The 23660-nt window shown below is 43.2% G+C and overlaps 1 protein-coding gene across 3 annotated transcripts in view; it reads right to left on the minus strand.

Annotated features, from left to right (window-relative positions):
- The window catches only part of LOC135109235 (putative neural-cadherin 2), a 312599-nt gene that overhangs the window by 288311 nt on the left and 628 nt on the right, over nucleotides 1-23660 (minus strand). For all 3 annotated transcript variants that reach the window (XM_064020468.1, XM_064020469.1, XM_064020467.1), the window contains exon 2: nucleotides 20634-20674. The gene's annotated coding sequence lies outside the window, so the exon portion shown is untranslated. The remainder of the gene's footprint in view (nucleotides 1-20633; nucleotides 20675-23660) is intronic.

The following is a 23660-nucleotide window of genomic DNA, read 5'->3' on the forward strand; positions in this document are numbered from 1 at the left end:
TTAGATAGTGAGAAAATCAAAGCCGTGTGTGTGTGTGTGTGTGTGTGTGTGTGTGTGTGTGTGTGTGTGTGTGTGTGTCTGACAGTTCAATATTACCTTGACACCACTCGTAATTGGTCTGTATTGTTCTGGTATTAATATACTTTTTATTCCCTTTTCTATTGTTGTTCCTTTTTTTTCCTTCACGTGTATCATCGCGTTACAAACTTCACTATTTTTCCCTTTGTACCTCACACTAACATATCCTCGAGTTCACTACTAACTGACCAGCACTCTTGACTATTTTCCTCCTAGTCATAACATTTTCTTCCATCACTCTATCATTTTATCAACATTTTATCTTCTGTCACTCTCCATCACCCGGGACAAGCAGCACACGAGGACACGTCAAATGGATACAGTTACAGCGTCACACTGAAGAAGTAGAATAGATAGAAAGAATTTGTCACACGCCAGGACACGAACGAAGAGAGAAGTGCATCAAGACACGAGACTAAAATACCCAACCTTTCAGAACGCAGTGTAATTATTCCTTCAGGAGCGGCAAATTAAGCAGGGTTTTCCTATATAATTGTTGTTCATTTAGCCGGACTAATTAACACGTACATAATATAAGAAAACACGACTGTAGATGAGAGGATTAAGTGTACGAGAGTGACTGTGACTGTGAGCTGCGTGTACCGATAAAAACATGTCAAGTAATAAGTAGATTTTAATTTTAAGTGGCACAGTAGCAAGGTCACATGGAAGGTGTGTGCTGGTGAAGGAAGCAACACTTAGTACAGTGCATATGAGAAATGAGTGTACCGGGATGACTGAGTAGGAATATAAATGTGTTAGGCAATTAGTAGAGATTTATTGAAGGTGTCGCAATAGTAGAGTCACATAAAAGGAATATACTCAAACTAAAGCAACATTCACTACACTATATACGAGTAACAGGTGTACCGAGATGGATGAACGATGCGTATAGGAAATGAAAATATGTAGAGCGTTGAGAAGGGAACTACAGATTGAATCAAAATGTTGCAATATTAAGGTCATATAGAAGGCGAGCATTCATGAACGAGCCAGCATTCACCGCATATGAGAACTGGGTGCACCGAGATGACTGAAAGCTGAGCGTAGAAATTAAAAAAATGTTGGACAATGGGTAGGAAATGATTGAATAAAGGTGCCAAAATTGAAGGCCAAATAGGAGTGCACTCATGAACAAACCAGCACTCACCGCACACTGTATACGAGTACTGGAGCACCGAGATGACGGAACGCTGCGAGTAGGAAATAAAAAAAATTAAAAAAAAATGCGTCGACCAATTAACACTGAACCCAAAACAAATATTCCATTGTCACATCCGATAGAGGAGAGTGACACGGTTTGCATACAGAAATACTACGCAGACAGCACCACTCAACGAGGACTCAGAGAAATGCTGGTAAAAATGCGTGCTATTTTGCTCCCCCTGAGGCACAACCCGAAAAGAATTCCAATATCAAAGAGTGCCAATATCCCAGCGGACGTGACTTAATATTCCCGCTTCGTGAAAAAGACCAAGAACTCGCGGAAAAATAAGCAAAGGAATGAATGATGGTAGTAGGGACGAGAGCTTCCAGGTAAAGCCAGCAAACACCAGGGTATATTAATCACGTTATCTGTTCGGACGGACGAAGGTGTGATGGGGAGGGAGGAGTCAGGGAGAGAGAGAGAGATTATAAAAGCAACACATTTACAGCATCTGACAGGTAAAAGAAATAGTCTGCAAATGAATTCCTACTTTACCTGGAGGGGCTGACGAAGGTGTAAGGGGGCGGGGGAAGTCAGAGGGGGAAGAATTATGAACGCCACACGATAAACAAAAGCTGTGAGGTAAAAAGAGTGATTTCCTGAGAGAATACTAATGAGTTCCTGCGATACGCAGACTAGACTAAGCAGGTGTGATGGGAAGAAAGAAATCAAAGAAATTATAAAAAAAAAAAAACTACAAGATAAAAATAACGGATGGATAAAAATTATACTACTGTGATAATGAATCTCTGTTTACCTTGATTGGACAAAGCAGGTGTGAGTGGAAGAAAGAAAACAAAGAGGGAACAATTATGAAAGCTACACTACACGGTAAACAATAAAAGAGTGGTTGAAGAGAATGATCTACTAACTGACTCCTGTGTCACATAGAGAAACGAATGAAATAGGTGTGAAATTAGGAAACAGGTACAACTTCCACAGGTGAGAGGGTAAAACAAAGACAAAAAGACAATACAATCCACACCATGATCACAAATACACAGGTAAAGGACAATAATCAACTAATGATCTACCTTACCAAGAGGAATGAACAAAACAAGTGTGAAGCAGAAGGAACTGGAAGATTAGCAATTAGAAATAAGAAGACAGTTTAGATGGTAAGAACAGGTATCAAGGACAAAAAGGTAATATTTAAACTACCCCAGTAAACCAACATAAGGAGGAGTAATTAAATCCATTGACTGTTTGCCGGTCGACACTTATATGAGACACAAAATAAATAAATAACCAACCGAAAAATCACAATAATCTACGGATATTTCACTAGTAGGACTCCGGCTGCATCCGTCACTACAAACAATAACATATGGACTGGCCGAAAACTTTATATTCTCTCTGTATTTTTGTTTCTCTAATATGCTGTATGTTCCCTATCCGTCCTACCCTTCTTTGTATCACTCTCCCCACTCTTTATGTAATCTAACTTTATTTGACCCATTCACTGCGATACAAAACAGTTAACAGCACCAGAAGTAACGTATGAAATCCTTATAAGCATCTACAAAAAGGAAGGTGATTGAAAAGAATAGATTTTGCCATTTTCACCAAGTTTAAAGATTGGAGGTGGCTGTAGAACAAGTAAAGATGTCTCAGAATGATTAGTAATTAAGGAAAAATGTACCAACTAGCAATCTAAGGGTTAACACACCTGATCTGCTAAACTGGGTCAGACAACACTTGATCATGGAGCGGGGCACGGCAGTTAAGAGTGCATGCTGGGTAGTTATCCGAGGAGCGCATGCGGAGTGACAAGATGGGAAGATGAGAGCAATGAAGCACCATCAGCCGCCTCACGCAGGACTGTCAGCGTCAAGACCTTCCACGCCTGCACCTAATGGATATACTCCGCAGAAACCATTGCATCTGACGGCTAAGAGGAGTCTGGACAGAGTGGGGATTTATGTGAAGGGAGGGACATCAGTGAGCGCCGCAGCATCCCCGTGAGTCATTTCCACCCGCCTTCTCTTGCTCTTTCTCTTCCTGCTCCTCCTCCTCCAGGCGGGTCTCGGCTCAGTGCCAGCGCCATGGAGCCATAAAATTAACTTTCTCCAGGAAATTAGTACCTCGCCCAGAACGCAATCAAGGTGCGAGAAAATTGAGGAAAAACTTTAAATACGAAGAAACACGTGAAGGAAAACTGGATGTGGAAATTAATAGGTAGTCATCTCAAATACAATCAAGATGTGTGTAGTAAAAAGGTAAAGTAAAAACCATTGCTAAATATGAAAACCAGATAAGGGAAAAAAAGGAATGAAAGACCAGACGAATGAAAACTAAAGAATTAAAATGTAACGTGGGGATTTACCGGTACATATTTCAGCCAAGATCTAATTAAGGTGTGCACGGAAAGAAGGTGGAATTAAAATATTTCTTGACGTGAATACTAGGTGAGGGGAAACTAAGAATGAAACTACGCTGCAAAAAAGATCCCAGGGAGACGCAGACACAAAATCGATCTTCTCCTACACGTCTAAATTACCCAAGAACTAATCAAGCTGTAAGTGTTAAGGGGAACTAAAAAGAACAACGTGAAAAACGGCTGTGTGAAAACGAGGAGTGAAATTTGAACCACAAAATCAACTCTTTAACACTGAAATCATTACCTCACTAATGATCTAATTAAGTTAAGCACGCTAGAAGGTGAACTCAAACAACTCCAGATAAAATTAATGTTAAGAATCAAAAATGGTAATGAAAGAAGAGAGTGCCAGAATAATATAGCAACAAAATCCATTCTTCTTCATCCAACATTTAAAAAGATAAGAAAATAAACTAAATGAATAACAAATATATGAAGTCTAAGAATCAAAAGTGAGAGTGAAAGAGACAAGACACAAAAACCAAACACCTACAAAATTTACTTATTGACACTATAACGTCACCAGATATTCAATCAAGATGTGCACCGTTAAAAAAAAAAAAAAAAAGATAAACTACAAGCGTTACCAGATAAATGCAAGCAAAAATTCAGTGCCAGCGAAAGAACAGGTCACAAAACAACACAAATGAAGCAAACCAGCCCGCGCACAACACCCTGAAACCAAGACCGTAATGAATGAAAAACTAAAAATCAGTGTGCAGGTAAGAAAAAAAAAAAAAAAACACGGAACAAGGTAAAAATTCAACACACAACACCTGAACATAAAACAATAATGAATGAAAACCAAGAACCACTCGATTAGAAAAGACGAGAAGACGCAAATAACACGTGAATGAGAACTACGAATCAATGACGGTGAAAGACGAACAAAAAGACAAAACCGCACAGGGAGAGGACGCAGGCAAGCACTCTTCACCTCTCCTCGCGTCCAGGGAAATAACTTGGCTGGAGCGCACTTCTTGAGAGTCCCGGGGGTAGTGGATCACGGCGCCTGGTGGAGGGTCCTTTGCGATCAATGGTCTGGTGCCTCAAGCCTTGTCTTCGCCTCTTTTTCGCCTCACAACTCTCGCAGGACCTTAATGGATCCCTCACCCACCACGCGACACGAGACTCCTACGCGAGGCTCAGTTTCGTGGTAATTTGTGAGTCTTCTTGGTATTTTCTTTAGTTTGTGTTGAGTTGTACAGGTTGTGATTCCTTGTGCTGGGTGTTATTTTTGGTGTGTGCGGTTCCAAGAGTTTCACAGTTGTGGTAATTCATGGCTGGTTGTTTCTCATTGTTGGTGTAATTCCGGGTGCGTTGCGTCGGATACGTTGTGACTATGTAGCGTGTTGGTTGTGTTTCTCATAAAAAAAAAAAACTGTTCATAAAGGCTACAGATAATTAAACAGGTTCTCATAGATATTTTTCTTTTTTACGGTGCAGAAAACCTGTTAAACTATCACTAAAACCGTAAATACAGCTTTGAAAACTCCAGTAACTTTCTTCCACTAGAATCTGTTACTTGTGGTCGAGATGGGACAACGAAACGACTCAAAATAAGGTTCGTGTATGTGTGTGTGTGTGTGTGTGTGTGTGTGTGTGTGTGTGTGTCGGTTAAATAAAACGTATTGGAAAACGGCCGATTGTCTCTAAAATACAAGAATAAAGTTATACATGCCGGTATTCCAAATAGAGTAAAGTTGTGAGCATTGCCTTCCCTTCTCTCTCCTTTCATTTCCTTCCCTTTCATTCCCTTCCCTTCCCTTCCCTGCCCTTCCCTTTCCTCCCCTTCTCCCGTCTCTCCCAGCCCCTACACCGTTCGTTCCGCCATCCTACAACCATCACTCATCCCATCTTGGTTTCACTTCACCCCATCACTCCTATTGTTACATAGCTAACCTAACCTATCCTAACCTAACCAAACCTAACTTAACATAACCTAACCTAACTTAACCCAACCTAACCAAACCTAACTTAACCTAACCTAACCTAACCTAACTTAACCAAACCTAACTTAACTTAATATAACATATCCTAACCTAACCTAACCAAATTTAACTTAACCTAACATAACTTAACCTAACCTAACCAAACCTAACTTAACCTAACCTAACCTAACCAAACTTAACCTAACCTAACCTAACTTAACCTAACCTAACCAGACCAAACCTAACCTAACCTAACCTAACCTAACCTAACCAAACCAAACCTAACCTAACCTAACCTAACCAAACCTAACCTAACCAAACCTAACCTAACCAAACCTAACCTAACCGAACCTAACCAAACCTAACCAAACCTAACGTAACCTAACCTAACATATCCTGACTTAACTTAACCTAACATCACCAAACACACGTACAGACAAAGAGCGCCGTGCAATACAATGATCACAATAAGAAAGCCGAGTAGCGACCTCATCTCCCTCTCCCTCTCTCTCCCTCCCTCTCCCTCTCTCTTCAGGCCATTCCCTGCAGCCGGGCGGAAGGAAAGTAAATTGTGCGGCAGTTTTTAATCCCTTTTTTTTTTCCTCCGTGCTAGTGAGGCAATATTGTAAAAGAGACACCGCCGTGCTTTTATTGGTTCCCACGGTGTTAATTGGACCCTCCCGCACCCTCGTGTAGTCTACCCTTTTTGTACCTTCCCTTTTTACATATGGCCTTGATTTAAAAATTACCGTGTGTGTGAGTGTGTGTGTGTGTGTGTGGCTGGGTGCTTTTTTAATGGGAGTACAAAGAGAGGGCGGGAGCTGCGGGTACAAGGTCTCTATTGGCGAGTATTGGCAGATATTGGGGCGGGCACTGCTGCAGGAGGGAATGCTAGTGTTGGCCAATTAGTAGTGGGCTTAAGTTTATCATAGGAGGTGTAAAGGTTCTATAGTGAATTTTCGCTTTTTTTAACTGCGAGCTACACAAGTTTTTTTTTTTTTTTTTTTTCCCCCACTTTAACACTTACAACGAACATACACACAAACACAAGAAATAACGTGACACTATCGAATTTCCGCTTTCCTAATTACAAGCTAAGCCACGTCTCACTCATTCCAGTCCAAACATACGACCAGATCACACGCATACAGTAAGCAACATCAAGCAATACGAAGCGACGTTACTGAATCTCAACCTTTATAATACAATCTACGCGTCTCACTCATTTCAGTCAAACACGAGCCCAGTACACACACATATATACAAGAAGTAACAAAGAGTACACCACTGAATTTCGGCTTTTCTAATTACAATCTACGCAAATCTCACTCATTACCACTTGGACATCTGCAACGAACACACACACAAGCATAAGAAACATCGGGTGAAGCACAACGACGCTACTGAATTTCAGCTCAAAAAATCCAATGAATCAGATTACCCTTTTTTTCCAGAGCGTGGCAGCGTTTCCCTCCAAAAGCGATTACTGCCCTACATAGCCTCGAACATTGAATTTCCCTCTTTTATCCAATCTGTCCCAATTATCTACAGTTGTGACGCTCAAGCCTCTGTATTTACCTCCGACGCGGTGCTCCTCTGACTCCCCAGCGCCACGATAAACATGACAGGACGTTAATTCGCCAGAGAGAAAAAAAAAAGGCTCTATGTTTGAGCTACTTCATGAGTTACGCAGCGGTTAAACAGTCACGTAGCCAGGGTTTTAACGGTGCGGTGCTATTTAAGGGCATAAAGCTGTAATGGTCGCGTTTCTATACTGCACGATCTTTTTTGCGGTCCTAATTATCAGTTTGCGATAATTTAAGAACGTAAGGACATAAGGGAAGATGCACGAAGCCATCAGACCTATTCCTACCTATCATCTTCATTCATAAATTTGTCTGATCTTCTTTTAAAATCCCCCTACTATTTCTTGTGGTTTTTGGTCATTGTTTTTATGTCTATATTCTTCATCCCTTCATTTCTTCCCTTCTATCTTTCTTTCATTCTTCGATTATTGTTGTTGCATATTCCTCCTCCTTTCGTGTTTCGCCTCCTGCTGGTGTTCCTTGGGTTACATGATGAAGTGAACGAACCGTGGCAGGAGGAGCGGCAGTGGCTGAAGAGTTAAGCAAGAGACAGCAGCCCGCGTGTTGAAATACTAAACATTCTCATAAAAAAAAATTGCCTCAAATAACTAAAAAAAAAATTACGTCAGGTTTTCAAGGATCTTTTTTCCCTTTCCCGGTGCATAAACCCTGTTAAACTACCACTAGAATCATAAAAAACCACCCTGAAAACCCTCAATAACTTCCTTCCGCTAGAATATGTTACAAGTGGCCGAGATAGGACACCGAAACGACTCAAAATACGGTCCTTGGGCTTCCTCGCGTCACATAAACTCATGCAAAGGAAGACAAGAGGCAAGTAAGCACGCCACTTTCCACCCTCAAGACTCTTGGGAAACACCTGAGTTACCAGGACGGGACTTGCATTCATGGCTTTAAGATATGTTAGGGCGACTCTATCTCTTGGTTCAGACTGAGATGGCCGCGACAGAGAGACCCTCCATTATATATGAACCCGTTATTCTGAAACGCTTTCCTCTTTCACCATGGTTGTTTTCAAAAGCCACGAAAATGATTAGCCTGGTTTTCAAGAGCATTTTCCCGTAAAAAATGTATAAATCTCATTAATCTGTCGCTAGAACCATAAAAAAAACACCCTTAATTAAAAACCCGTGTCACGTCAGCTAGAATCCTTTGAAATTAGTGGATGTGCAGCGCAGAGGTGCTTCAGAATACGACGCATAGACTGACCAAGCGCTACGGGGAGTTAGGACATAAGGAGACCAGCTTGGAACGAACACAGGAAGCGCTAAGGGTTATGCGGCGCGGCAGGACGAGTGGCAGTGGCATTATGGGCGTCATGAAGGCCAGGTAAAAAGGAGAGTACGAGGCGAGGTGACCTGCCATGGTTTTATGTGCAGGTGTGGGTCGAGGTGGCCACATTAATGCAGGGAGAGGTGTGGGGGTAACGGATCTAGATGGAGAGAAAGATAGGTGGGTGGATAGGTAAGTAGGTGGGTGCATGAGTGGGTGGGTGGGTGGATGAATGGATGTATGGATGGATGAATAAGTAGATAGGCAGAGAGATAGATAAATACAAAAAAAAAAAAAAACAGAGAAAGAGAGGAAAAGAGACAGACAGATATTCAAATAGAAACAAAACACAGACAAAACAGAGAGAGAGAGAGAGAGAGAGAGAGAGAGAGAGAGAGAGAGAGAGAGAGAGAGAGAGAGAGAGAGAGAAAGCAGTCAATGGAAACAGGCAAAATAAACACGCAGCTTTATATAAACCAACACCCACAAACACACACGAACTAAAAGCACCCTCAGATAAAACACACACACACATTCACTCACTCGCTCGCATTACCGCAGACAACCCGGTACAAATGAGCTCCAGAGAGACGAAACTTGAGGTAATCCCACCTGGTCAGCTCTCATTAGCAGATACTGACGAATGCAAAGTGATGAGTTAGAGGCGGAATTCTGGGTCAGGAAAGAGCGAGAGAACGTGCGTGAATATCCTGGAACATCGGAAGGAAGGTGAAGGTCATACCAGGTAGCGGGAGGGTTGCAGGTGAAAGCAGGTCAGTAGGGCAGTTCTCCAAGCTCACCACTAGCAGAAGTTTCCCTAGAATTTCAAGCAGTGGAGTGGGAAATTATGCAATATTCTCTTCCCTCCAAACTACCCAAGAGGAGGAAGGGAAAAGAGAGATATATAGAGGAAAAAAACTGAAAAAAAAAATATCAGCCATAACGTTTTCTTTTTTTTTCAGGACAGTGATGAGGAGAAAAGGGAAGAAAACAGAATTATGTTAAGCCAAGCTGCCTTAATCCCCCACAGAATCCTGGGAGACGAAGCAACATTTAATTTAACCAAACTACCCCAAGAGAAGAAAGAGAAAGGGACCCGGTTACCAAAAAAAAAAAAAAACACACACACAAGAAAAACAAAACAAACCACAGTCATTACAATTTTTCCAGACGCTGATGAGAGAAAGGGGGAAAACCAGAATTATGCTATGCCACGCTGTCTACACTTCCACCACCACCGCCACCACCCACCAGTGTCCCTTTAGCTCAGCCGTGGCCGCGAGGGTGAGAGTCCGTCTGGGGCTTTATTGCGGAGGTTCAGTGCGGCGTAACCAAGCCCGTAAAGCCAGGACGAGGTGCTGCTCCCATGCCCCTCTCATGTACCTCTCTCCACGTCGGCCACGCTCACAGGGCCTCGCGGTAATGAACTGCTGGCGGCCACTCTCCCTAACCCACTGGGACTCAACCCTACCTTCGAATTACCTTTTGCTAAATCGAAACGAGAATCCTGCTGAGCCTTCGTGATGTGTGTGTGTGTGTGTGTGTGTGTGTGTGTGGTTTAGAGTGTTCATTTTAGAGTTCAAATTAGTTTAAATTCAATTGCTTGTTTTGGTAATCTTAATCAAGCCCAGTATTTGTATTTCAATCGATACGCTTTCTAAATTCTATATATTGTGGTTAATAGTATAGTGGAACTGTGGTCAATAAACTACTACTACTACTGCCACTAATACTACTACCACTATTACTACTACTACTGCGTGTGTGTGTGTGTGTGTGTGTGTGTGTGTGTGTGTCGCTCTACGCGTCTAAACCAGCACAAGTTTATAATGCACCTTGAGCCAAACCCGCCGCAACAAATTTTCCTCGCATACACGCGGGAAAAACACAATTCGCCGGGCTATTCAGGTCCCTCAAGGCGCCGCGCTGAGTTCTATTGACAAGTTGAGGAGCGGCAAGCAGAGAGACCATCGACAACACACAGACACACACGGCAACCTATCAACACCTTCCTGGGAAACCGCTTGCACACACACACACACACACACACACACACACACCAGCTATCTTGATCCGTTCATTAAGGTCTCTCTGGTTCGTTTTACAGCAGCTTATTGCTATACTGTGAGATCCTGGCGGGAATTCATGAAATACACTACACACTGAGTAAATCATATACTTGTCTTCTTACATATAAGAGACATTTGGGTCAAGGGCAACAGAAACTCGAAAAATAGCCGACTGAAAATCCCTTAGAGAAATAGTTTGAAATTAAATCCAGGATAGTGAAGTGTCTAGTCATAGGAAGGTTACAAGAACATGCTAAACAGACAAACACAGACTTTTATATTACGATGCCTGGCCGACATGGTGAAAATAATCCCTTAAGAATCTTTTAGAGAAAGTCTAAAATGAAATCCGATATAGTGAAGCATCTAGTCATTGCAAGGTTACAAAAAACAAGCTAAGAACGTAATTAGAAGATTAAAAGCAGATATTTATATTATGATACCTAACCGACATGGAAAAACAGTCCTTAGTGAAGCAGTCTGAAAATAAATCCGAAACAGCGAGGTGTCCATTCAGATGTAGGTCACAAAAAACAAGCTAATAATGTAGTTGAAAGCAGGTAGTTATATTACGATACCTGACCGACGTGGAAAGCTTAAGGCAACGGGTTAAAAAGACATTCAACTCAGTGTGGCATTATTCTGAGCTGCTTGATTGATATGTAATGTTATGGGAGCATTGGAGGAGTGGTGTGCATTTCCCTCACTGATATGTTTCCTAATGGCATTCCCTTCCTCTCCTCCTCTTCGCATCGCCCTGTCACTAAAAGGTAAAAATGGATATTCCTTTTTTTTGTTTTGTTTTGTTTCAGGGTCTTACATTACCGTATATTTTGGGGACTGGTGGGTAGAGGTATGTCTGTGTGTTTGTGTGCTTGTTTGACTGACTGACTGACTGACTGACTGTCTCTCTCTCTCTCTCTCTCTCTCTCTCTCTCTCTCTCTCTCTCTCTCTCTCTCTCTCTCTCTCTCTCTCTCTCTCTCTCTCTCTCTCTCTCTCTCTCTCTCTACTATCTACCTATCTATTTATCCATCTATCTCTCTATCTCCTTTCCCCTTTGCCTATCTATCTATCTATCTATCCATCCATCCATCCATCCATCCATCCATCCAACCATTAACGTATCTCAAACAAAACAAAAAGAAAAAAAGAAAACGACAGAACACCAATGAAAACAAAAGAAAAACAAAAAAAGAAGACCAAAATTGACAAAGCAAGCAAAATACCAACAAATAAATAAACTCACGTATTCAGAAAAGCACCAGACAGCAGAAAAAAAAAAATCATACTCATCCATTCCTTTCCCTTCAGTTATTTCCAAGGCTCGACTTCACGTGTACAGTGGAGAGAGGGAGAGAGAGAGAGAGAGAGAGAGAGAGAGAGAGAGAGAGAGAGAGAGAGAGAGAGAGAGAGAGAGAGAGAGAGAGAGAGAGAAAGGGAGGGGAAGACTTTCCATACTAAGAGCGCTGGCCGTCACTGCTTTCCGTGTAATGACATTCACGAGTCTTCTAAGCGCTGGTTATGCTGTGAGTATTATTAGAGCGTTGTTCTCATTACAAGCCGGGCGAAGAATTAAAATGTACAGTGAGAGAGTGGGAAGGTGGGATGGAGGGAGGGAGGGAGAGGGAGGGATGGAGAGAGAGAGAGAGAGAGAGAGAGAGAGAGAGAGAGAGAGGTTTTTAGAAATGTAGCTCTCTCTCTCTCTCTCTCTCTCTCTCTCTCTCTCTCTCTCTCTCTCTCTCTCTCTCTCTCTCTCTCTCTCTCTCTCTCTCTCTCTCTGGCATTATTGCATTGCTATGTAAGGAAATAAAGATAACAGAAACGACAATAAAAACAGCTGAAACTAGAACGAAATTATAATTGTAATTGTTGTTGTTTTTGTTGCTGTTGTTGTTGTTGTTATTATGATTACTATTGTTTTTAATATCATCAACATCACTATTTTCCATTATCTCATTTGTACCATTATCATTACAGCTCTCAGCACACTAACAGTTATTATTATTATTATTATTATTATTATTATTATTATTATCATTACTATCATTATCACCATCCCCACCATTACTGTTATCTCGTCCCTGCTTTTAACATTACAAGCACTAGGCACACACTGACGGTGCCAACTCGACCCCTGAAGCAGAATCATCATCTCTTACTGGAAGCCGTTGACTAGACTAGTGAACCTTGCGTGGGGCGGAGGCGGCGAGTGGCCACTTGGAAGCTGGGCGGCGGGTGCAGTGGGACGGCGGAGACTGACTCGACTATGGCATGGAACTTGTTAACTGGGACGTGGCGGGGCAGTTTGGCACGAAATTGGATGCGTTTGAATTGCGAGTTGAAGTAAATGGAAAGGAGAGACGATGTGCGTGGAAGGTACGTACGCTTCCACGCCACGAGGCAAATCTGCGGCCGGCGGCGTGTATCGCGGGGCTCAGAGCTGCTCCTCCTCTCCCACTGATGACTCCCAGCACTTGCATTTATCAAAGGGAAGTGTAGTGCGGCCACTGTCAGCAGCCAGAAGCAAGGCCGCGTGCCGGTATTAAAAGGGGCGCTTGGGATCCCGGCCGCCTGATTTCCCTCGACAGTGCTATCGACTATCTCCCACTAGGCTGCCACAGGGGCTTCCTCTGAAAGATCTGTGCACGCTGAATAGCTTCCTCAGTTCTCTGCTTTGTTCGTTCTTTTACTGTAATTTCTTGGGGTGGAAATATGTAAAGGTGGGAAGCGTGGCAAAAATAGAGCCTGAGCCGCATTTGTGAGTATCTCCCGCAGCATCACTGTTCACTCCAGGCTGTCAACGAGAGGCAGCGAAGCGAGATCAGCCAGCGATGCATCCCAAACTGATTCATAAGAGAGCTGCGTCTCACCGTCATGAATAAAAGATCATGGCTGAAAGACATTCGCGCGAGATACAGAGGCGATGAATAATACTTGAGTAAACTTGAAATTCCCGAAGAGATTTAGGTAAAGGGAGAAACTTTACAATAGCATCAGATTCCTTTCACGGCGGTCAGGATTCATGAAGTAAAGGTTCTGTGCTTCTTGCTAGTCCAGACCACCGCGACCCTCCATCAACAGACACCAGCACTGCACCATTGTATCAAGGGCGACGTATCTCAGTGGCCGTGACGTGAATAGGTGACAGGAATCCACTTTCTCTCCTCTCACCGAGTTCTTCAGCGTTCCTCCTCCACCTCCCAAGACTGGCCGCCCGCCGTGATTCCGCGTGGACAGAGTGACACGTCCCCTCAATCTCCACGCCTCGGGTTTCGCCTCAGGACTGCCAATGAACATAAGGGCACCGATTCTTTTCCTCCTTTTTCAGACCGTCGCGCTACTGGCAACCCGTCTCTCTTAAGTCTTCATAACCTATTCGTCTCTCACTTGGGACACTAAATCTTCATCCACATCCTAACATTGAGACCACTCCATACTTCTCCCTCACATCCTGACTCCACACCGCATCCTCTCCCTCATTAATACTAAACCATGTACTTTCTCTCATACTCTGGCGTCAAAAAAGTACTTCTCCCTTACACTCTGAAGGTAGAAAGTGCTCCCTGATGCATCCTCACACCCTGAATCCATACCATACTCCCTTTTTCATCCTCATATCCTGACGCAACTCAAAAATCTCCCTCTCCCTGACGCCAAAATCATTACACACACACACACACACACACACACACACACACCACAACCATCCAACGAGGAGTATAAAAAGGAAAACACAACCATCCTTCCATTCCTCCACACTCAATCATCTTCCTTCTCTCACACATACAAACTACAACCACCCAGTGTGAGAGGGGAGCCACAACCTTTCATCCCTCTGCACAGTCATATCGTACACAGGAACCTTCCACATTCCTTTACTGCCTGTCCTCACTCACTTCCGCCTCACCACCAGATTCGCACAGCACCAAAACACCAAATACCTGAATAACACCGCTTTGCATGACGTTGGTTTCTCAACACGAAGTTTCCTTAGAAGTGAAACCTCAATTTGGCAGCCTTGGAAGCGGCGTGACCTCGACAGTCGGGATGTGTGTTGTGCCAGGGAGTAACACAAAATACTTCAAGTACTTAAGACTTCTTTAACCTGCCCCGGGAACCTTTTAATGGGGCCACGTAAGGCTGGGAGTTTGTGGCTTGCTATTTTGTCGGATGTAACCCTCACACTATTTTGCCGAGTGTCGTAACCAACTAACACGGGTGAATTGCTTCGCGGGGAGTATGTGTTGGGGACGAAGTGACTCCCGTAACTCAAATGTGACACTCGTGGCGGCTTGGCTCTCCACTCCCCGGCAAACATGAGAGAATACAATACTGCCTCGACCTGAGTTTCAACACCACCTCTTCCCGTCCATTATGCTTCGTCTCATTCAGCGGTGAGCACACGAGTTGATACTAGAACACCTGCAAGCTATCAAGGCTTTTAGTATTGAAGTTATACTGAAAGTTCTCCATTCACGGACAGAATAGCGACCTGTAACTAAGTGCGCGCATAAAGCAGGTGACCGGAGGTGGTGGAGGGGATTGAAGCAGGCCGGGAGTGCGCTATTGTTAAAGTGCAGGCTGGGAAATGAAGTGAAGTGCTCCCGCAGCGATACATTACACCTGGCAAGGGAAGAAGAAGAAAACGTGAGCCATTATATCCCACAGCACTTAGGTCCGCTGTATTACCTGAAGGAGGCTCACGAGGGGGAGGAGGCGTCACTCCCTGCAGGGCGACTGATGACCCTCGTTATTCATGCATGAAGAATCGCTGTCCTTAAAGAAGTAACACCTTCATTAGCGCTGATCCCCAACTCTTGGCAGGCGGGCAGGAGGCGCTGAAGAAGCCACCACTGAAGGCCCTGCCCATATTCTGAAGCGCTTTGCTCTCACACCTCGATTACTTTCAAAGGCCACAGAGACAATTATCCAGGTTTTCAAGTGTGTTTTTCTCCCAATAATGTAGAAAAAAATTAGCCAGGTTTTCAAGAGTGTTTTTCTGCCAATAATGTAGAAAAAATTAGCCAAGTTTTCAAGTGTTTTTTTTTTTTTCTGTTAATAATGTAGAAACAAATAGCCAGGTTTTCAAGAGTGGTTTTTTCTGTTAATAATGTAGAAATCTTGTTAATCTGTCACTAGAAACATGAAAACAACCTAAAACCATGTGCAACTAGAGCCTTTTGAATGTAGTGGAGGTGCGGCGCAAGTGTTGAAGAATAAGGCACAGTAGCTACCTTCACCACCACCGCCATCACCACCACCAGGTCTCCGCGGCTGGACCTCCATTAACACCGACCTGCCTGGTGCAATAAAGTATCATTATTGCACTTATTTACACCCGAGGGAGCGCAGTGTTCGGTCAAGGGGGTGTTGTGATATAAAAGTTACCGACACACTGCCGCCCACACCCCGCCCACCGCCATCGACAAGCGCGAGGCAGTGTAAAGGGTAAACCGCTGCCTGCACACCACGCATACCACAGCGAGGGGGAAGCTATTAAACATTACCACTCCCTGTAACACTCTGCATTAAACTGGCAGCGTTTTATGCAAGCACTTCCATTCCCAGCAACATGACACGATTACTAGACTACGCCTCCATCACGGTGCGTTTTGCTCTGCCGCAGTACAGATTTGCATATCATAACCGCGTGTTTTTTGTTTGTACTTCGTAGGTTTACTTATTTGCGTGTTTGTATGAAAAAGAGTCAGTGTTTCTAAAAATTAAGGTTATATGCGATGGCTTCAAATGGCTCGCCTTGTTCCACGACGAGAGGAAGCAAGACAAATAAAATCGTGTGCTCATAAATTTATATCCGGTAACTTATGGAGAAGCGGGACACGGTAAATGAGACAGGCTATCGCGTCTCTCTCTCTCTCTCTCTCTCTCTCTCTCTCTCTCTCTCTCTCTCTCTCTCTCTGACAAGCCGAGTGACACGAAGCTTCCTTAATTTCGGGATCAGGGTGAAAAAAGTGGATGTAATATATCTCTACATGCAAGAGGCAATTACCAAGGTAATGTCCCGGGGCAGAGGGAAGGGTCTCTGTCACGGGTGTAATAATAATTCAGCAGGAATGTGTAGCCACCCCAGCGACATCCACTTTACTTGGAACAAAAAGCCAGGAGCAATTCGCCACTTCCCCTCGTGTGGGTCAGGCGCTGCTTGCAAGGTTATGAGATGAGATGAGATACGAGATCCCCAAGGCAGAGAAAACTACATGAGAAAATACATTAATAGGTAAAAGAAAAGACAAGATGTGCTTTTCCTAGTGTCAGACCTTGCCTTTGTACTTATTATAGTTTTTTTTTTATATAAATGTAAATTATCTAAGGGTTACGTAAATACATCAAATCAAATCAAATCAAATCCATCGCTATTTATGATCCATGGAACATTGTAAGAATAAGATTAAGAGACGAGATGAGATGATACGAGATGCCCAAAAGGAGTGAAAATTTGATATGATACATGAATAGTTACAAGAGACAAAGTACTTTCTCCACCGCCGATCTAACGCTAATTTCGACACACGGGGCATGAGGAGATAAGGAAAGATACGGAGATACGGAAAGACATGATACGAGATGCCCAACTGGGAGAAAACAACATGAATGAAGAAAATATATGAACAGGTGGAAAAAGGCAATAAGTACTTTCCTTAGTGTCTATCAAACGCTTCTAATGACGCAGCCGACAGAAAAATAGTGTTATGATGATATGACATGCTGTGAGATGACCAACGGAGGGAAAACCAGACATACAGTAGTACGTGAATAGGTGAAAAAGACAAAAAGTACTTTCCCTCGTGTGGGTCAGACGCTGCTTACGACCCGCGGGACATAAAAAAAGCAAGGTTATGATATGGTACCAGATGTCCAGAGTGAATAAAACAATAAAATATATGAATAATAAAAGAAAAAGAAAAACAATTACTTTCCCGAGTGTAGGATCAACGCTGCTTATGATCCACGCGACATAATGTGAAGATTATAATACAAGATGCCCGGAGCAGAGAAAGCGTGATAAAATACATGCATAATAGTGGAAAAAAAAATGGCTAGAAGCATTCACGTGTACACAATAGTGATGATGAAATACATGATACAATATGAAAGTTATAATGCGCTGTCCACAACGGAGAAACACGTAACAAAACACATTAATGAATAAATAAAGAAACCAGGAGCTCTCGCACACTTAATCCAACAAACACAATTCTGAATATCATGTAAAGAGGAATCAGAGAGAAATTCCTTACAATCTTATGAGAGATCCAAGAGAAATTAGTTATCATAAATAGTTTTAGTTCCAATGGTGATGTCATGCCAGCAGGATTACGAAACAATTATAAATATCATCAGAAGAAGAATCAGAGAAGGAAATTCATTACGTTCCTATGAGAGATTAAAGAGAAATTAATTACCAGATAGAGTTGCCAGCAGAATTACGAAACGCAATTCTGGAGGTCATAAGAATAGGAATCAGACAGGAATTTCTTGTGTTCCGATGAGAAATCCAAGAGAAATTAATTACCGCATATAGTTTTGGTTCCAATAGTGATGTCTTGCCGATAGAATTACTGATGGGGCGAGTTCCAGTGGAGTGGGGACGGGTATACAAGACAGTGCCGCCAGCCTTGGTGAGTGTGAGCAGCGAGGGGGACAGACAGACTGGCAGCTTATGTTTAAGTCATGAGGAGAAGCAGAGGGTGGAGGGGTGGAAAGGTGGAAGGGTGGGAGGGTGGAAGGGTGGAGAGGTGGAAGGGTAAAGGGGTGGAAGGATGGATGGGTGGAAGGGTGGCAGGATGGAGGCCTTGGTGTGTGTGTGTGTGTGTGTGTGTGTGTGTGTGTGTGTGTGTGTGTGTGTGTGTGTGTGTGTGTGTGTGTGTAAGCATGCATATCTTTCCGGAATTGACTGAAGCTTGTTATATTCCCCTCCTTCAAAGTCAAACTATATTACTTCATCTTTAAAATTCATGTATCCTGTTTTGCTTTCATTTGATCACATTCTCTGGCAATACATTCAACTGATGTATTGTTTTATTAGGACAAGTGCATTTCTGTACATCCTTATTTTCTGCTTTTAATTTTCTTGCTGCGCCCTTTTAACGTGTGTGTGTATGTATGTATGTGTGCATCGCGTGTGTGTCTGCATATCTGTGTATTTCGTTTAATTCACCATCACTATATACGAGAATGAATAAACCATGTAGTCTTTATGACCAACAAGCATCAATCCATCCATCTATCTATCCACCTACCTACCCATCCACACATGCACGCTTCAAATGGATCATAGCGGCAGAGCAGGAATACGGTAACAAGAGCAGAGAGGTCAACTAAAACTGAGTCCAGGAGGCGAGAGAATGGTCACGTCAGTCCAGGGTGCGACCACGAGGTTATTACGGCAAATCTCCTCTTTTCCGCGCCACTTGTAACCTCCATTATTCTCACCCTCACTCCCTCACTCCCCCCCTCTCCCTCTCTCGTCCCCCTTCTCTCTCAGCACAACAGTTCCCAAGGCACGTACTACTTCGCCACGCTCTCTCTCCTTCCTTTCCTCTCCTTTCCTGCTTTTTTTTTCTTGCCTGTCTGCCTCAGAGAAAGCTTAAGGAGTCGTCACCATAGGGAGTGTTTCAGAAGGTTCTTTACGCTCTCTCGGAAAAAGGAGGGGAAAAATGGTACGCACACATTCATACACATACACACACACAGGTTCCTCTCTCTCTCTCTCTCTCCCTCTCTCTCTCTCTCTCTCTCTCTCTCTCTCTCTCTCTCTCTCTCTCTCTCTCTCTCTCTCTCTCTCTCTCTCTCTCTCTCTGTAAACATGTCCCCTCGTATTCCCCAGGTATCTCATGAGGCCACAAAAAACGGACCAAGACGGAAGGAAGGCTGGGAACTTCTCCACGAATACTGACTTGCCTAGGAGATCAACAAAGACACGGAAGCTTATATTTATCGTCTCTCTCTCTCCTCTCTCTCTCTCTCTCTCTCTCTCTCTCTCTCTCTCTCTCTCTCTCTCTCTCTCTCTCTCTCTCTCTCTCTCTCTCTCTCTCTCTCAAGGCATCATTTTCTATTGTCAGTTTACACACCTCGTACTTGCGTGTCAGTGCATGTAAGGTAACTCTGGTTTGCTATAGTTTGAAATGCAGGTTCTTCCGAAAGCAATGATACACTTATGAGGAAGTCTGTCTCTGGAGTCTTCCGCGTTATATTCTACGAAGTCCATTTGTTGAGGGATACGTTCCATACTAATTCGATTATTCATAAAGTGAAGCTTGGTTGTGTTTAATATATACGAGAACGATCTCATTATATGACTAATAGGTAATGTATCCTTTTTTTTTTCCTAATTCTATTCTGTATTATATTCTACAAAGTTCTGGTAGCGAGGGTTAATTCACATATTAATTTGACTGTTCGTAAAGTAAGGTGTGTTCGGTACGATTAAGAAATATAGATGAAAAGGATCTCATTCCAAGACTAATAACTTAAGAGGATCTGATCACATGACATTTTGGGGCACATGATATTAGAGACATTCAGGGAAAAGATATGAACAAGATTTCCTCAAATACTCATAACTTTTGGCATTCTCTGAAAATAAAATATTAGAGGAAGAGGATCTAGTTGCATTATATTCTGGGAGACTGAGAAGGAAGTAATAGGTTTTTCATAGAACATGTCGGAATACCATACAGAAGAATCCTCGTCATCTATTAGTTTTCCTTGCTGGGGGAGAATCTGATGTCATGATGCCCTGAGACATTCAGCGGAAAATCACGGCTGAAGGAGATCTGATGTGATTCTCTTGAGACGGGAGAAAATTGGTAGATAAAGAAAAACAGATCACTATATATTGAGTGGCAGACAAGAACAAGGAGTGAATGTAGAGAGTCTGATGACTTGATAACAAAAGCGAATCAGATAACAGAGAATTTAATAACACAACACATCGAAACATACAGAGAACGGTCACGTGAAGAGAATTTAATATACTGATGCATTAAGAAAGACGCCAATAGATGAAGAGGGGACGACCCGAACTGCACACTCCGCCAGGTGAGCGCAAAAGAAAATCACCTTACCTTGCAGTATCAGGTGAAGGTCAAATGTAGCGAGGCGTTTCCTGGAAAGATGGGATAAATAACGTTATCATCATCATTATTTCTTTTATTTACTACAAGCTCTCGCACTCGCACACTTAACTTAATGATGCTGCTTTTGCGTAAATGGTTTGTTGGTTTTTCTTCTCTTCACGGATTTCACTTTTTTTTTTTTCACTTCACCACTTCACTTCATTATCATCAACTATACATACAACAATTTCACTAACAAAAGCTTTACCCTACGATAACTTGACTAAAACCTTCACTTCACCTTACTAACAACCTTGTAACTTCACCTCACTTACAATTTATACAACTAACATCACATCCCTAACAACAACATCACCTACAACTTTACCCACAACTTCAATAAAAAACTTCAACAACACTCACGTCATCAGAGTCCCACATAAGTTACCTGTACACAAAATAAACAACACCTTTCATAGATTTGCCATCTTCATCACTGTTACTTGCGACGCTAATATGAAGGCCTAACGAAAAAAAACAAACCAACCATAACCCAAACCGGAGATAAATACAAGATCACACCTATTGCAAGTTCAAATAGAAGAACGATTTAATCCCTAGAACTATTACGGGCCACGCTAGTATAAAGACCTGACGCAGAAAACAAACCATAATTCACAGCAAAAAAGACAAAGATTTTTCACAGCATCCAATTATTCAGGTAAAACTTAAGAACATCTTCCTTTCCCCAGGTGGCAGAACGCTTTAGTCACAAGAACTACTACAGGAGATGCTGCTGTGAAGACTTGACTATGAAAACACACCATAATTCACAGCAAAATGACAACGACAGGATCACACAGCATCCAATTGCAAGTTAAGTAATACGCCTCCCTTTCCTAAGCATCAGAAAGCACCAGTCACGAGAACTCTCACAGGAAATGCTTATATAAAAACCTGACGAAGGGAACACATATAAATCACATCAAAGAAACCTATACAAGATCACACAGTATCTATTGCAAGTTCAGGTCATGCACTTCCCCTTCCTCAGGTGTCAGAACCCTCCAGTCACAAGAACTCCGCGTCATAAACTGTAGGAAAAGAGAAATACACCTGTCTGCCCTCCAGTCGCTCTCTGTCTGTCTATTCGTTCGTCAAACAGATGCAACGCTTCACAAAACTGTCCTTTCCCCCATCCTTCTGGGTATTGTTGTTTTGTAGTCTTCACTTGCATATATACAATCTCTCTCTCTCTCTCTCTCTCTCTCTCTCTCTCTCTCTCTCTCTCTACTCTCTCTCTCTCTCTCTCTCTCTCATCCTAAAAATCTCATTCTTAAACCTTCCCATCTTTTTCTCGTTACCTAATGCTTCGTCTCGCTGCAACATTTTCCCCACATTTTTTGTCTCAAATCGCCTTCTAAAACTCACTCATTTAGTTCCTCCCTCACCGCACTTCGAGCCTTATTAACAGTCCCACACTTCCACCTAAGTTTCCGAGCATTATACGAGGAAGAGGCAACAGAGATATCAGCTGCGCCTCAAGATTGTGCCTGGGAAGGTCTGATTCTGTTGCGAGTTCGTTTTTCTTGGCGCCAATTCTGAGACAAGGCATGTTTTTCTTTCCCTCCGCTGATCCTCGGGGACGCATTATATATATATTGAGGTCAGGAGAGAGAGAGAGAGAGAGAGAGAGAGAGAGAGAGAGAGAGAGAGAGAGAGAGAGAGAGAGAGAGAGAGAGAGAGAAACGCCAATCAGCAAACTAGCTAACCAGCCAACCAAACACACACACACAGATACACCCAGATAAATTAGCCCAGACTAAGACGCCAAAACTAAAACACACACACACACAAAAAAAAGAGAAGTTAAAAAAAAAAAGATGAAAAGAAAGAAGAGGTGATGAACAGTGCTGTGGTTGCTTTGGCTAAGATAATCTCTCTCTTTTAGAAGGCTGTACACGCAGGAAGGAAAGGGAAGAATGAGACAGTTAAAAGCCACATGCCGCATAAAGCACTGCATGGCCCTTGAGGCTGAGAGAGAAAGAGAGTGAGTGAGTGAGTGAGTGAGTGAGTTAACTGAGAAAAGCCCAGTGTGGTGGTAGAGGAGGGTGTAAGAATGCAGGCGGAGATGTGAAAGAGGGCTGAGAGAGTGGCGAGTGAGGAATGCATAGGAAGCAACTGCTGTTATTGCTGAGAGGACTTTTACATCATACCAGTCGTTTGAAGGAGTGCCGGAGAGAGTTAACTGTGTGGTGGGGAGGGTGAAGTGGAAGAATGCAGGCAGGGACATGTGAAAGAGGGGTGAGAGAGAAGGGTGGGTGAGTGAGGAATGCACAGGAAGCAAATACTGAGTCTGCTGTGAGGAGGATTTTTGCATCACCACCAGTCCTTTGAAGGGAGTGAAGAGGTCGCAGTCTTAACCTCCCCTAGAACCGTGACAGGGAAGACCTCACTAGCCAGCCTTGCATGAGCACACAGTCCTTGTCTCCTTTCATCCCTCCCTCGCACTTTCCCCGCCTCATCCAATACGAGGAGAATGGCTTTCGCAAATGACTAAAGAGCCGCTTTACGAAATTACTCAGCAATTGTGGGAGACGGTCTCAGTTATCTCCTTCCATTACATAACTCCACAATACCCTTGCCACAAAAGAGGTTCGTAAAGCTTCCTGCCCCAACACTCTCCTCCCTTCCTTCCATCTGCGGAGTAGTAGTGAGGGGAGTCCGTGTGGTCAGGGACGAGGGACGGAACACCGAGCTCTCTTCCCGCGGCCAAGTAAGGGCAGTGACCTCACCTCAGCCATTCAGGGAAACACTTGCCTCACGCCCACGAGCAGAGTGTGTCAGCAAGGAGAATAACATTGCGCAAACGGACATCACTTAAGAACCAAGTATTTCTCTGTCTCTGAAGTGGCTGCAGAACGAACAATACTGACACCGCGACACACCAATACCGTAAGACAATGAAACAGCAACACAGAAAAGCAACACAACGATTCTATGACACGCGGAGACAGCAACACACCACCACAACAA

Source organism: Scylla paramamosain, chromosome 18, assembly GCF_035594125.1.
Source record: "Scylla paramamosain isolate STU-SP2022 chromosome 18, ASM3559412v1, whole genome shotgun sequence".
NCBI lineage: Eukaryota > Metazoa > Arthropoda > Malacostraca > Decapoda > Portunidae > Scylla > Scylla paramamosain.